Source organism: Drosophila tropicalis, unplaced genomic scaffold, assembly GCF_018151085.1.
Source record: "Drosophila tropicalis isolate 14030-0801.00 unplaced genomic scaffold, ASM1815108v1 contig_175, whole genome shotgun sequence".
Classification (NCBI taxonomy): Eukaryota; Metazoa; Arthropoda; class Insecta; order Diptera; family Drosophilidae; genus Drosophila; species Drosophila tropicalis.
Genome location: NW_027172621.1, coordinates 192,720 through 207,392, shown reverse-complemented (window position 1 = coordinate 207,392; position 14,673 = coordinate 192,720). Strand labels below are relative to the sequence as shown.

Sequence of the window (14,673 nt, the reverse complement as noted above, 5' to 3'; positions counted from 1 at the left end):
TAGCCGATGTTAGCTTCTTTGATATTTTTCACTTGCTTCTAACTTCTAAAATATTCATTTTTTTACAAACTTCTTCAGCAAAGAAATACTATAAGTGCATGTAGGCTTGTTTATAGTGCACAGGTTGTATATCTCGGATTCAGCCATGTCGGACCACTATATCATATAGCTCCCATACAAAAGTCAAAGTCACGAACAGTGACTTTTTTCAATAACTTCGTTATTTTCTAAGCTATTACCTTAAAATTTAATATTAGTGAGTTTATTACAGTTTTAAGTGTCTGTGCTAAATTTGATCAAGATGGGTTGTCTATATCATATAGCTCCCATAGGAACGATCGGTGGAAATCAGTGACTTTGATCAATATCTTATTGTTAGTTAGTTCCTATGCTAAGATTGTAGGCCGTTCTTTCGCAAACTTTAGCCTTTTTAGAAAAAACGTTTTTCCACTTTAATGGCTATAGGTAAAGAAATAGTTACCAAAAGAGTTAGCAAAATTTTTCTAGCCCTCCGATAGTGTCTTTTTTCCGTGATTTTCATGCGTGGTCCGGGGGTCCGCAACCAGATACATGGGCCCTGGCCCATATCCTCAAGAGCTCGTAATGAAAGGATTTCATGTACGATCCATTGTCCTTATATTTCTTTGTAAAATACATATATTTCAAATTTATTATTTGCTTTATTGCTCTACAATGTTCTTAAAGCTATGTGTGTTAGGAAGACTTTACAAAGTTATAGCGATTGCTTTTCAGCTGAGAAATTTTTATATACATAGTTGTACAAGTTTGATGGATGATAATATAAAATGGCAAGGAAAAATGAGCGAAAACCTTTAATATATGCTTTAAATACGAACTTAGGTTAGGTGACTGGGACTAAGGTGACTAAACTAAGATTTAGCGGCTTAGTGCCAGTGGCTACCCTTAGGGGATATGAGTATTGTGATCAAGAAAATATGCTCCTAAACTGTCTAATAGTAGTTTAGGAGTAGTGTTTTCACTAAGAGTCGTCAGATTAGTCAATAATCTGTTTAATGGTTTTGACGCCAGCCGTATGATATAAGGTGGATGTTTTGGTAAAAAATAGAAGGTTGAGTAGAAGCTTTAATATTTTGTTTTCGCATACTTGCAATTTCTTGATGTGAGATGCAGCATATCTCTTCCAGGTACTTGAGCCGTAGGTTAGTGTAGGGAGAAAAATTGTTTTGAATATGATTTTTGTTAGCTCTAGAAAGTTTAGATTTTCGATTAATAATTGGGTAGAGGGTGCAGTTTTGTTAATCTTATTGATTGTGGCACCGACATGCAGGGGCGTAGCGAGGTTGTCGATAATGGGGGGTGATTCTCATTGAATTGCCGACTTACCTCGTGTATTTGCCAACATCATGTAGATTTGCGGTAGAAATAATTTTACTTCGATAAAACAAGGTCAGTATATAAGGAATTTATTCTTTGAAGATAATTTGGCAAAAATTATAATTACAGCATTTCGTACGTACATGAATGTGTAACTAAAACTAACATTGCGCAGAAATAAACGACAAATATTTCTAAGTTGTTTTTATTCGTTGATCAATTCTATTTAAATTTTCACTTTGCGGTGTTTCAATAACGACCATTTTTCTACGAGTTCGTTTTTCTCGAGTTTATGTCGTCTACCTTATCGTTTGAAGAATAAAGTAGCATCAATGCATTCAACCGATCATCTCCCATCGTTGTTCGCAAATGATTGAAAACCAATTTCAATTTACTAAATGATCGTTCACAAGAAGCTGATGTTACAGGAGCAGTCAAAATAAAACAAACGAGTTTGTAGGCTAAGGGAATCACATGTTTCAACTTAAACACATTTCCGAAATATCTTTGAAATTCGTACACTCTTTACATGAATCGAAAAGAATTTGCAACTCAGCAAGCAAACATTCTGGTAACTCGCTAAAATAAAAGGGTTCTAATTGCACAATGGATTCGATTGAATTCATTGTGACATTTTTTCTGTCAATTGGAATTTGGAAAACTTTCGCACTGTATCTACCCAGTTAACTGGAGAATTGCAGATTTTCAGAGGCCCGTCAGGGAGAAAGCAAGCCTTTCTTTTCTTGGAAAAGAAGATGGCATTAGTTTTAGTGGCATTAACTTTTATTTTCCACTTATGGTAGTAAGCTTCGAGTTCGTTTAGCCCGCTTTGAATGGCTTGTTTAATGTCAGCATAATACATGCCTTCACAATAGATGGCCGTGTCATCCGCAAACATCGATAGCTTATATTGGGGATGTTGCGGAATATCGTATATGAAGACGTTACAAAGCACTGGTGCTAGAACTGAACCCTGTGGGACACCAGCTAGTAGATCTTATGTTGTTGACCTATTTCCATCTATTTTAAAATAAAAGGAGCGATCTAGGAAGAATCTTTTCAGGATGTTCACAAGATATGTGGGTGTTTTAATATTTATTAGTTTGAAAATGAGTGCTTTGTGCCTAGAGACTACTTAATAGACTAATAGGCCTATAGCTTTGTGGCTTGTCCGGAGGTTTTCCAGCTTTGACAATTGGGATAACTTTAGCTGTTTTCCAAGGATTTGGGAAATATCCTATTTTTAGGCTGCTATTGTATAGAGAAGGGAGAAACTAATAGCATTTGCTGGAAGGTTTTTTAAGCAAATATTTCTTATGTTATCTGGACCGCTGGACTTTTTCGTTTACAGGCTTTTTAGGATGGAAACTAATTCGCTGGTCGTAATTTTATTGACCTGAATCTGATATGGCATATTGTTTTGTACAGTACTGGCAACCAAGTCTATTGTAATCGGATTTGAGTACGAAGATGTCAAGCTGTGTTTAGATGCAAAGGAATTGCTTAATAGATTAGCCTTTTCAATCAAATACAATACAAGCCACATCAGCCTCATATATGGTGGGAATATACTGTTTCCTTCTTTTGATTGCTTTAGTGGTGATCCAAAACAAGGTTTGAAAACTGCGAAAACTGTCGACACACTCCTTCCTCCTTCCTCCTTCTACTTTTGGCAACGATACAAGGAGACAGACGCACTAGCTGCGCAGCTAAAAATAAATCTTTTGCCATTGTTACTTATAACTATATTTTTCAGAAAATAAATACAACTTTACAACTCAGAAGTGTGATGACTAACCGAAAGGACACATATTTCGGTACAAGCCAGGTCACACGCTCCACATCCAAGGTGGCCGCCTCCACGCCCGCTGCTGCTACTGACTCCATTGCCAAGTCCAATACGGTGCCTGCCGCTGCGGTGCCGGTTGCCATTGTGGCCGCCGCTAATGTCGTACCCATTGCAGTGCCGGCCGCTGCGGCACATGTGGCCGCAGTGCCAACCACTGCTGTACCCGCCGACGCTGCACCCACTGCTGTGCCCTGCTGGCCGCACCCGTCACTGACCCTGAAGTACCCTTGTCCGCGGGCCCATGGGACGATATGCCCGCCCTAGTACCCTCTGTGCCGTCTGTCGCTGCCTCTATCACACCGGCTGCGTCCGCCCTCCAGTCTGGACGAGCAACTGACGACGCTACGGAAACAGCATGAGTTGCTACAGTTGCAACAGCAGATCCTCAAGCTGCAGCAGAACATGGATAAAGTCCGAGCACCAAGGCAACAAGTCAGTGACTTGAGTGTGATCGAGAGCATGGTGGACCGATTCTCAGCGGATACTGCATACGATGTAAAAAAATGGTTGAACGAACTGGAGGACGCGTTTGAAATACTACAGTTGAATGATCGTCTACGTTTGATTGCATGCCGTCGCATGCTGGAGGGGACGGCGACGGTATTGCTGCGCACGGTATCGGTGCACAGCTATGGAGAACTCAAATCAATCCTCCTCCGAGAGTTTGGACGCTCGATCTGTGTGGAAGAAGTGTACAACGCTTTGCGTAGCCGGCGCATAAAGGCAGGCGAAGGATGCTTGAGATTCGCAATCGAGATGCAGGAGATGAATGCTCCGATTCCGGAGAACGAGTTGGTCGACATGATCATCGATGGACTGCGGGACAATTCTACTCGAGTCAGCATGCTGTACTCAGCTCGCATGGTGGCGGACCTGAAGCCCCTACTGGAAAGCTACGAGCGCTTCCGTATGCTGGCGGCTGCCTCCAAGCAAAGTCTCAGCGTGAAGGTGCAGCCAACAATAACTGCCTCGACCTCTGGGAGCAAATCCTCAGTCACGGCCACAAGTGATACCAGATGTTTTAACTGCTCGGGATGGGGGGCATTATAAAAGCCAATGCCCGAAGCCAATCCGAACTCCAAATTCCTGCTTCAAGTGTGGCAGAGTGGGCCACATTTATAGAAACTGGCCGTCTCGGATGGGGACTGCCGCCGCCACCACGGCCGCCACCACTGCCGCCACCACGGCCGCCACCACTGCCGCCACCACGGCCGCAACCACTGCCGCCACCACTGCGAGCCGCCACTCCTGATGATGTGGGGGATTGATTGAACCATCTACAACTGGTGAGTGTTGCTTTTGTTTCTAATGAAGTGCAAGATAGGGAATTTATAAATCTGTTTTCCCTTCTCGACTCGGGCAGCCCGAAGAGTTTTATCCGTGAATCTGAAGTCCCCCCCAACTGTCGTCTTAGTACCAGTAGATTGAACTGCCGTGGTTTAGGAACAGCCAACTTCGGTCTTTGGGCCAAATCGTTTGTAGGGTTCACCTCCGCAGCACGGAGACCATTCATACGTTTGAAGTTTTACCCAACAAAGCAACTGAATTGACGATGATCCTCGTTAGAGATCTTCTGTATAAAATTAATATTAGACTTTGTAAATTGAAAGAGATTAAATATGAAAAAAAACTATTATACTTATGAATAAACCGACTGAATATATAACCATGAAACTCACGGCCGTTCTGAAGTCATTTGATTTATTGAGGAAAGATATAGCGGTAGTAGTATCTGCCGAATTGTTGTCTGATTCTCCCCTTCTAAAAACTTCTGCAGTACCTTCGGAAACACTGAATGATGCACTTATGGCTATAAATGCCATTGAGGTCCCTGCTGTCAATGATTCAGAGTTAGATATAGAGGCTACTTTAGTAAAGTTAGTAAAGTTAGTATTTGTTGGTGTTTTGATTATATAAAATAAGCTAACATTAAGACAATTATAATATAGAACAAATAGAAATGTATGTCAATTAAGTATGTAACCCGATTATAGATATAGATGGCTCATCAGTCATAAGTAGGTCTGATATGGTCAGCAGTAAACAATAAAGACCTAGTTAATCAATAAAAACGTATTTTGCTGACCTAACACTATGTCGAACTATGCACTGATGAGCTCGCTATTTTGTACTATAAAAGAAATGCATTATTCTTAGTAAGATCAGATACCAATTGTAGCTACATCGGGTGTGCATCGCTGTGTCTTTGGCCCCCATCTCTACCTTTGTAATCTCACTCCGAGGTCCACCCAATTTATGTGTTGGTTGCGACAACCCTTAGTCACTGGTTTATGTGCTAGTGCCTAGATATATATATAAATAAATAAACATTTAATAACTTCAAGAAACACTAACGTTTTTCATTGAACATTTTGGTGACCCCGACATTGGCGGCTCCAAGTTAAAAGAATAACAGACTTGGTGAAACCGTCATCAAGCGAGAACATTTGGTCAACTCAGGCGACCAATCTCTCAACAAAAAGGAAACTGGTCAACTAGGCGACTACTTTCTTTGCACGCTTTGGACACGACAATCCTAAGCGAGGGCACAAATTGATGAACATCTCACATCAATCTGGGGTCCCGACTAAAAACATCGCAATTGATTAACTTGGCAATCATTGCGTAGCCACCTTGGCGAATAAAAAAGAGTTACTGGAAAACTAGGAGTTGGTTTCCGCAACGGGGTAGCAGTGCATACCCATTTAATAAAAGTTGATCAACTAGGCGATCACCTTATGAAAATCATTTAACAACGATTTGTGTCAACGAGGCGACCAAATCATAAATCATTTTGAATCAAATCATAAAAAGTTATTTTTGTATAAAATAAAGTTTGATCAACTCAACTCTGTTGCATTCCCTGGCGTCAGCAATATCTGACCTAGTTAACTCGGTCAGTAACCCAGGTATTACGCACGAGTATAGATTTCGGCATTGATCAGCAATTTTTTTTTAAACAAAGAAAAGAAACTCCAAAAATTGGTTTCACTGTCGTGGCAGTTATCAGTGTAAAAGAATAGGTATATTGGAAATAAAAATAAAACTATTGTTAAAACACTATTCAAAAGGCAACTTCGATTTATTTCTTATTCTTATTTGTGCTACACTTGACCATTTTTAGGAACGAGTCGGAGCGTTCCCTGTCTTTGACAAAATAAATAAACTCCCATCGGGTCAAGTACTAGTACAAACAAGCAATTACATAAGAATATAAAAGAACATGGAGGAATTTTATAAACAGCAGACAGAACGAGGAGAGGCAATCCAGGCCTTGATTCGGAATAGCAAAAAAGATTCTTTCGCCAGGAAAACGAAGCCATCTTATTTCGAGGAGAAACTTGAGCTCCTGGAATACATGTGGGAGAACTTCGAGAAAGGTCATCAGGAGTTGATGGACAAATTAAATAACGTGCCAACTGAAGATGACTACTTTATAACGGACTATTTCAGCAAAATGAAGACGGTTGTATCTAATATAGTGGAAGATTGGAAGGACCATTTGGCAAATATAAAGCTAGAGAGACAAGCTCGCCAAAGAGAGGAAGAGCGAGTCATGGTCAAACCACTGGTTCGTAAGCAAAGTGCTCTGCTGGAGTCATTGTCCAGGACATTAAGACAAATTGTGCCTGAAGAAAAAATGACTTACAAATCGGTAGTCGACAAATTATGGATGCAAATTGAAGAAATCCATTATGAGATTCATCGGCTAGCTGAAAATCCAGCCGAAGCCGGATATAATATAGCTACGTTTGTGGCCGCAGAAAATACAATGCTGAAATTCTGTGTGGCACCAGCAGAAAATGTAGTAATACAATCACCACCTGTATTGCAATCGATACAATCATTGCAACTACCCAAAATTCCCATTCCAAAATTTGATGGGGATTATCTAAAATGGCAACAATTTCATGACATCTATAAAAAGGTGGTTCATGAGTCAAATGTATCCACGATAGAGAAAATGTGGTACCTAAAATCAAACCTTTCTGGAGAAGCAGAGAGACTGATACGGCACCTGGAATTAACAGAAGCCAATTACAACACTGCTTGGTCAGTGTTGCAGGAACGTTTTAATAACAAACGAGTCCTATTAACAGCCATACTGGCAAAGCTGTTTGATCACCCAAATGTGGGAAATGACGCAGCTTCTATAAAGAATTTGCATGATAACATTTTTGAATCATTGCAAGCCTTAAAAAAAGTAACATTATTCAATTAGCGGACCCAACATTTGATAAACCCGGAAAAATTGATATGCTGTTGGGAGCTGATGATCACTATGCTATACTGCTACCAGAAAGGAGACGGGGCAATCGAAACCGTCCAACATTACAAAACTCAGAGTTTGGATGGATCGTTGCTGGCAGAATTAATATGTCAACGTCAGCTTCAATCACATGCATGGTAGGCATGACGAATCCAGAGGAATCGCTGGAAAGATTCTGGCAACTAGACACACTAGAGCCAATAAAAAGGTACAGGAGTCCGGAGGAAGAGTATTGTGAAAAATTCTTCCTCGATAACCTACACACGGCGGCGGACAATCGGCTAATTGTAAAGCTTCCATTTGCTGAAGAGGCGTCATCTCTTGGAGAATCTCGGGAAGTAGCCATAAGAAGATTCATGTCGTTAGAGAGGCGAATGAACCCTGACATAAAAAAGGAGTATGTAAAATTTATGTCAGAATATGAACAGCTTGGACATATGAAGCAAGTAATGGTAGAACAAATTCCCAAGAACCATTACTTTATACCGCATCATTGTGTACTAAAACCAGAAAGTACCACCACCAAGCTAAGAGTGGTATTTGATGCTTCATGCAAAACATCATCAGGAAAATCACTGAACGACATTTTATATCCTGGACCAGTTGTACAGAGTCAACTCTTCTCAATTCTTCTGCGGTTCAGGACACACACACACACCCTGCCGATCAATTCAATCAGATGATTGTGTGGAGAGAGGATCCAAGTCAAGAACTAAAGTTTTATCGTTTAAAAACGGTAACTTATGGAACCACGTCAGCCCCATATTTAGCGACGAAGTGTCTGGAATATTTGGCACTGAAAAACATTGAAAAACTGTCGTCTGGAGCATCAGCATTAAAAAATGACTTTTATGTTGATGATTGTCTCACAGGAGCAGACAGTTTACCAGAAGCCCTGCAAATAAGCCAAGAGCTTCTAGAAATCTTGAAACCTAAGGGTTTCAACTTACGAAAATGGTGTTCAAATAGCAGTCAACTTCTAAAGGAAATTCCAAAGGAAGATACGATTGCTGACATCAATCTCGGTGACACACTGGAACAAACAAGTGTCAAAACATTGGGAATCATATGGGCACCCAAAGAAGACCAATTATGTGGAAAGGCTTAAAGACATACAAAAGGAATAACCAGACGAGTGGTGCTATCCGAAGTCGGTCAAATCTTTGATCCTCTAGGACTGTTCGCACCGGTAGTGGTAAGAGCGAAAATGTTTCTTCAACATGTTGCTACCGAATGAATTGAGATGGATGGTGACCTACCGCCGTATTTGGAGAAGCAATGGGAAGCTTACCGAGAGGATGTACAGGCACTAAACCACATGAAAATCCCAAGGCATATTTTTGATGGCAAGGTCCCCACTACAAAGGAATTGTATACATTTGTTGATGCATCAGAAAAGGCGTATGGTGCGGCAGTTTATGTCCGATCAACCTATGAAAATGGACAAATTTCGGTCAGATTGTTGTGCGCCAAGTCGAGAGTGGCTCCCCTGGAAAAACAGACACTGCCCCGGCTGGAACTATGTGCAGCTGTACTTGGAGCTGAACTCACGGATAGAGTTCGACAGGATCTCCAATTCGGATCAGAAAGTGTAGAATCATTCCTCTGGTCAGACTCAACAGTAGTACTCTCGTGGATTAATTCACGGGCATCACATTTCCACACGTTTGTGGCTAATCGGTTGACAAAAATACACGCAGTATCACATCCAAGGCAATGGCGGCATGTGTCATCAGCGCTCAACGCAGCTGATGTTCTGTCTCGAGGCATATCAGCAGTTCAGCTTAGCACACATACATTATGGTTGTATGGACCACTATTTCTGCATGGACCACAACGTGGCTGGCCAGCACCACCATAAGCCTACAGAGCAGACGATGGATACCGCTGAGAAGAAAACCAAGGTATTCAGCATGGTGACTGCCACGGCAAACAACAAGAGTGAATGGATATATACGGTAAATCACAAAAATTCGTTTTACCGGCTACAGCGAATAGTGGCGTATGTGCTACGGTTTTGTCACAAGCAGAGCAGGAAACCAACGGCTCAGTTAGAGTTGGAAGAGTTAGACCAAGCACGGAGAGTGATCATTAAGCAAATTCAAGAAACAGGATTTGCATATGAATTACGGCACTTAAAGAAACGACCTGATCAACCGCTAGATCGCAAAAGCACGGTGGCAACATTGCCACTAATACTGGATGAAGATTCAATAATACGAGTAGCAACTAGGCTACAACAAGCACCAGTATCAACGGAAACAAGGAATCCATATCTCTTGCCGTATAATGATCCGGTGGTAAAAATGATGCTACGGAAACTTCATGAAGATAATCTTCATGGTGGACATGAGGCACTACGCGGAATAGCTCGACAACAGTACCACATCATTAAGGTGAAACCGATGGTCCGGAATGTGATTCAGGGCTGCGTAGTATGCACCAAGTACCGGCCTCAGTTCTTTAAACAAGTCATGGGCGACTTACCTGAGCATCGGGTATCTCAGAATAGACCCTTTCTCAATGCCGGAGTAGACTATTGTGGACCATTCTGGATCCACCATAAGGTTCGAGGAAAACGTCCCGACAAAGCCTACATTGCAGTATTTGTATGCTTTGCAACCAAGGCAGTACACTTGGAGTTGGTCGGAGACCTGTCCACCTCTTCATTTGTGGGCGCGCTTCAGCGCTTTATTGGGCGCAGAGGAAGATGCCAGACATTATACTGCGATAATGCAACAAACTTTGTTGGAGCAAACAACCAACTTAAGGAACTGACCGATACAATACACTCAGAAACGGCAGCAGGTAGTATCAAGGAATTTTGCAATCAAAAAGGAGTGCAATTTAAGTTCATACCACCACGGTCTCCACATTTCGGAGGATTATGGGAAGCTGCGGTAAAGTCCGCTAAGCATTTACTGTTGAAAAACGTATCGACAGCAAACTTAACGTTCGAACAACTGTCTACCATCATTGTCAATGTTGAAGCAGTGCTGAACTCTCGTCCGTTAACGCTAAACTCAGACGATCCCAACGACTTAACAGCTCTAACCCCAGGCCACCTATTGATCGGAGAACCATTAGTAGCCCAACCAGATGCAGAACCAATAACACAGCGATCGATTCCAGAGCAATGGGAATTAGTGCAACGGCTTAAGCATACATTCTGGACACAATGGTCTCAAGAGTACTTACAAGAATTGCAGGGTACATCCAAGTGGAAAAAACCATATAACAATGTCAAAGAAGGCATGATGGTAATTCTAAAGGAGGATAATGTGCCAATTTTGCAGTGGCCAATTGGACGAATTGTTAAGTTATATCCAGGTTTGGATGGATACGTCCGCGTGGTAGACGTTAAAACAGCCAGAGGCACCTACAAGCGGGCTATCCATAAATTGGCCCCCTTGCTTAGAGAGACGGCAACAAAACGTAAAATCGAGGCAGATGACACAGAAGCGAATTCCCAAGAAGACCCTGGTATCGAGGACAACGCAGAACCAAAAACAAAAAGACGCTTATCGATCAGTCTGCCACCGTTGGCAATGACTGTCTAATGCTGTTGTTACTTCCTAAAGCGTTTGCTCAAAGGACCATCAGAACTTGATTCAAGCCCAAACCAGGCATATACTATGAAAGTATTGGCACAGGAAGAATGGCAACGTCTGATTGGACTATCGTGTCAGTTTACGATCATGAACCCATATTGGGCCGATCTAAAGACATTTTTAGACGGAGTCGTAAAGGTTGAAGAAATATGCATTTTAATGAAGGTTACGGAGGCAATGCAGATACACTTCGAGCATGTCAACACGGAGCTACGAACAGGAAATGATCTCCTTCACATAGAACGCCAACGACGATCGCCTTTAGATATAATTGGGAACATTGCGAACGGCTTATTTGGTGTGCTGGACTCAAAGTATGCAACAGAGATGTCAGGCACCATAAGAAAGGTTAAATCAAATGAGAATTACTTATTCAACTTGCTGCAAAATAAGACATCTGTAATTGATTCAACGATAAATATCATTAAGCGAGATGAAGCCACAATTGAAAATCAGATGAAACTAATGGAACAACAAATGAACGACATGACCAAAGTCCGCAGGCAGTGCAACTGTATAACCTGGTACCCATTCCAGCAATTGGAACTCATGGGATTGTAATCATGAACATTAAAATTCCCATCATTGCTGTCAACAAGGAACAGAATCAATACATTGGACTCTCAAGAGCCGATTTGGAACAATGCCATCAGCTCAACAACGAGCAATATATTTGTTTTGATAAACAAACGACGTTTTCGGCTAATAGCAACTGTGAGTTCCAGCTATTCAAAAACACAAAATCATCAACTTGCCAAATACAACACACAAACAGATCATTCGTGTGGTACGACATGTATCACAAAAATCAGTGGATTTTTGCCACCACTAGACCAATTGAACTCGCAGTCACCTGTGACGATAATATACAAGGTGTCACTATTAAGAAGACTGGATTGTTAACTCTAGACCCGACGTGTACAGCTAGGAGTTCTGGTATACGAATAACAGGTCACCGTATAACTACGACAGACACAATGAAATTGTCATATGTCCGATTTGGCAACTTCAGCATGGGCCCAACAAAAATAGCGCCAACAACAACACAATTCACAAAGATGCAGCTAAGCTACGATGAACTAAGCAACATTCAAGGAAAACTGGAAACTAAGCAAAACTGGAAATTGCCAGAAGACCCCAGCCAGCCGGCTCATCATGTTATAGTCTCCTACGTAGCGCTAACAATACTATTGGTTCTTGTGATGGTATATGGAATAAAAAGATGCTCACGACCCACAAGACACAATGGTCCAGAGCAGACAACCGTAAGGATCGTCAATCCCATACCGACTCCTGCTGCAGTAAGCCCAGTCCCCAGCAATTTTGCGGTCAACGTTGAATAACGTTGAACAGGTGTTCAACGGCCGGGAGTATGTTGGTGTTTTGATTATATAAAATAAGCTAACATTAAGACAATTATAATATAGAACAAATAGAAATGTATGTCAATTAAGTATGTAACCCGATTATAGATATAGATGGCTCATCAGTCATAAGTAGGTCTGATATGGTCAGCAGTAAACAATAAAGACCTAGTTAATCAATAAAAACGTATTTTGCTGACCTAACACTATGTCGAACTTTGCACTGATGAGCTCGCTATTTTGTACTATAAAAGAAATGCATTATTCTTAGTAAGATCAGATACCAATTGTAGCTACATCGGGTGTGCATCGCTGTGTCTTTGGCCCCCATCTCTACCTTTGTAATCTCACTCCGAGGTCCACCCAATTTATGTGTTGGTTGCGACAACCCTTAGTCACTGGTTTATGTGCTAGTGCCTAGATATATATATAAATAAATAAACATTTAATAACTTCAAGAAACACTAACGTTTTTCATTGAACAGTATTTTAAGTATCGATTGTTAGTAGTAAGTTGCCTATGGAAATTACACATTTGCTGTGCCCGCTGATGTGGTGTCCGCCACCCACCTAGCTACTATGCGGGCTGCTGGCCGCACCCGTCACTGACCCTGAAGTACCCTTGTGAAGATATGCCCGCCCTAGTACCCTCTGTGCCGTCTGTCGCTGCCTCTATCACACCGGCTGCGTCCGCCCCTCCAGTCTGGACGAGCAACTGACGACGCTACGGAAACAGCATGAGTTGCTACAGTTGCAACAGCAGATCCTCAAGCTGCAGCAGAACATGGATAAAGTCCGAGCACCAAGGCAACAAGTCAGTGACTTGAGTGTGATCGAGAGCATGGCGGACCGATTCTCAGCGGATACTGCATACGATGTAAAAAAAATGGTTGAACGAACTGGAGGACGCGTTTGAAATACTACAGTTGAATGATCGTCTACGTTTGATTACATGCCGTCGCATGCTGGAGGGGACGGCGACGGTATTGCTGCGCACGGTATCGGTGCACAGCTATGGAGAACTCAAATCAATCCTCCTCCGAGAGTTTGGACGCTCGAGCTGTGTGGAAGAAGTGTACAACGCTTTGCGTAGCCGGCGCATAAAGGCAGGCGAAGGATGCTTGAGATTCGCAATCGAGATGCAGGAGATGAATGCTCCGATTCCGGAGAACGAGTTGGTCGACATGATCATCGATGGACTGCGGGACAATTCTACTCGAGTCAGCATGCTGTACTCAGCTCGCATGGTGGCGGACCTGAAGCCCCTACTGGAAAGCTACGAGCGCTTCCGTATGCTGGCGGCTGCCTCCAAGCAAAGTCTCAGCGTGAAGGTGCAGCCAACAATAACTGCCTCGACCTCTGGGAGCAAATCCTCAGTCACGGCCACAAGTGATACCAGATGTTTTAACTGCTCGGGATGGGGGCATTATAAAAGCCAATGCCCGAAGCCAATCCGAACTCCAAATTCCTGCTTCAAGTGTGGCAGAGTGGGCCACATTTATAGAAACTGGCCGTCTCGGATGGGGACTGCCGCCGCCACCACGGCCGCCACCACTGCCGCCACCACGGCCGCCACCACTGCCGCCACCACGGCCGCAACCACTGCCGCCACCACTGCGAGCCGCCGCTCCTGATGATGTGGGGGATTGATTGAACCATCTACAACTGGTGAGTGTTGCTTTTGTTTCTAATGAAGTGCAAGATAGGGAATTTATAAATCTGTTTTCCCTTCTCGACTCGGGCAGCCCGAAGAGTTTTATCCGTGAATCTGAAGTCCCCCCCAACTGTCGTCTTAGTACCAGTAGATTGAACTGCCGTGGTTTAGGAACAGCCAACTTCGGTCTTTGGGCCAAATCGTTTGTAGGGTTCACCTCCGCAGCACGGAGACCATTCATACGTTTGAAGTTTTACCCAACAAAGCAACTGAATTGACGATGATTCTCGTTAGAGATCTTCTGTATAAAATTAATATTAGACTTTGTAAATTGAAAGAGATTAAATATGAAAAAAAAAACTATTATACTTATGAATAAACCGACTGAATATATAACCATGAAACTCACGGCCGTTCTGAAGTCATTTGATTTATTGAGGAAAGATATAGCGGTAGTAGTATCTGCCGAATTGTTGTCTGATTCTCCCCTTCTAAAAACTTCTGCAGTACCTTCGGAAACACTGAATGATGCACTTATGGCTATAAATGCCATTGAGGTCCCTGCTGTC

The 14,673-nt window shown here is 42.4% G+C and overlaps 1 protein-coding gene across 4 annotated transcripts in view; it reads right to left on the bottom strand.

Annotated features, from left to right (window-relative positions):
* The window catches only part of LOC137572064 (uncharacterized), a 132,136-nt gene that overhangs the window by 47,346 nt on the left and 70,117 nt on the right, over positions 1–14,673 (bottom strand). For 3 of the 4 annotated variants that reach the window (XM_068283843.1, XM_068283845.1, XM_068283846.1), the window contains exons 1-2: positions 1,127–1,924; positions 482–642 (exon numbers count right to left, since the gene is read on the bottom strand). The exons of the other annotated variant lie outside the window; for it this stretch is intronic. The gene's annotated coding sequence lies outside the window, so the exon portion shown is untranslated. Of the gene's footprint in view, positions 1–481; positions 643–1,126; positions 1,925–14,673 lie in introns of those variants that run through there. 4 annotated transcript variants of the gene reach the window in all.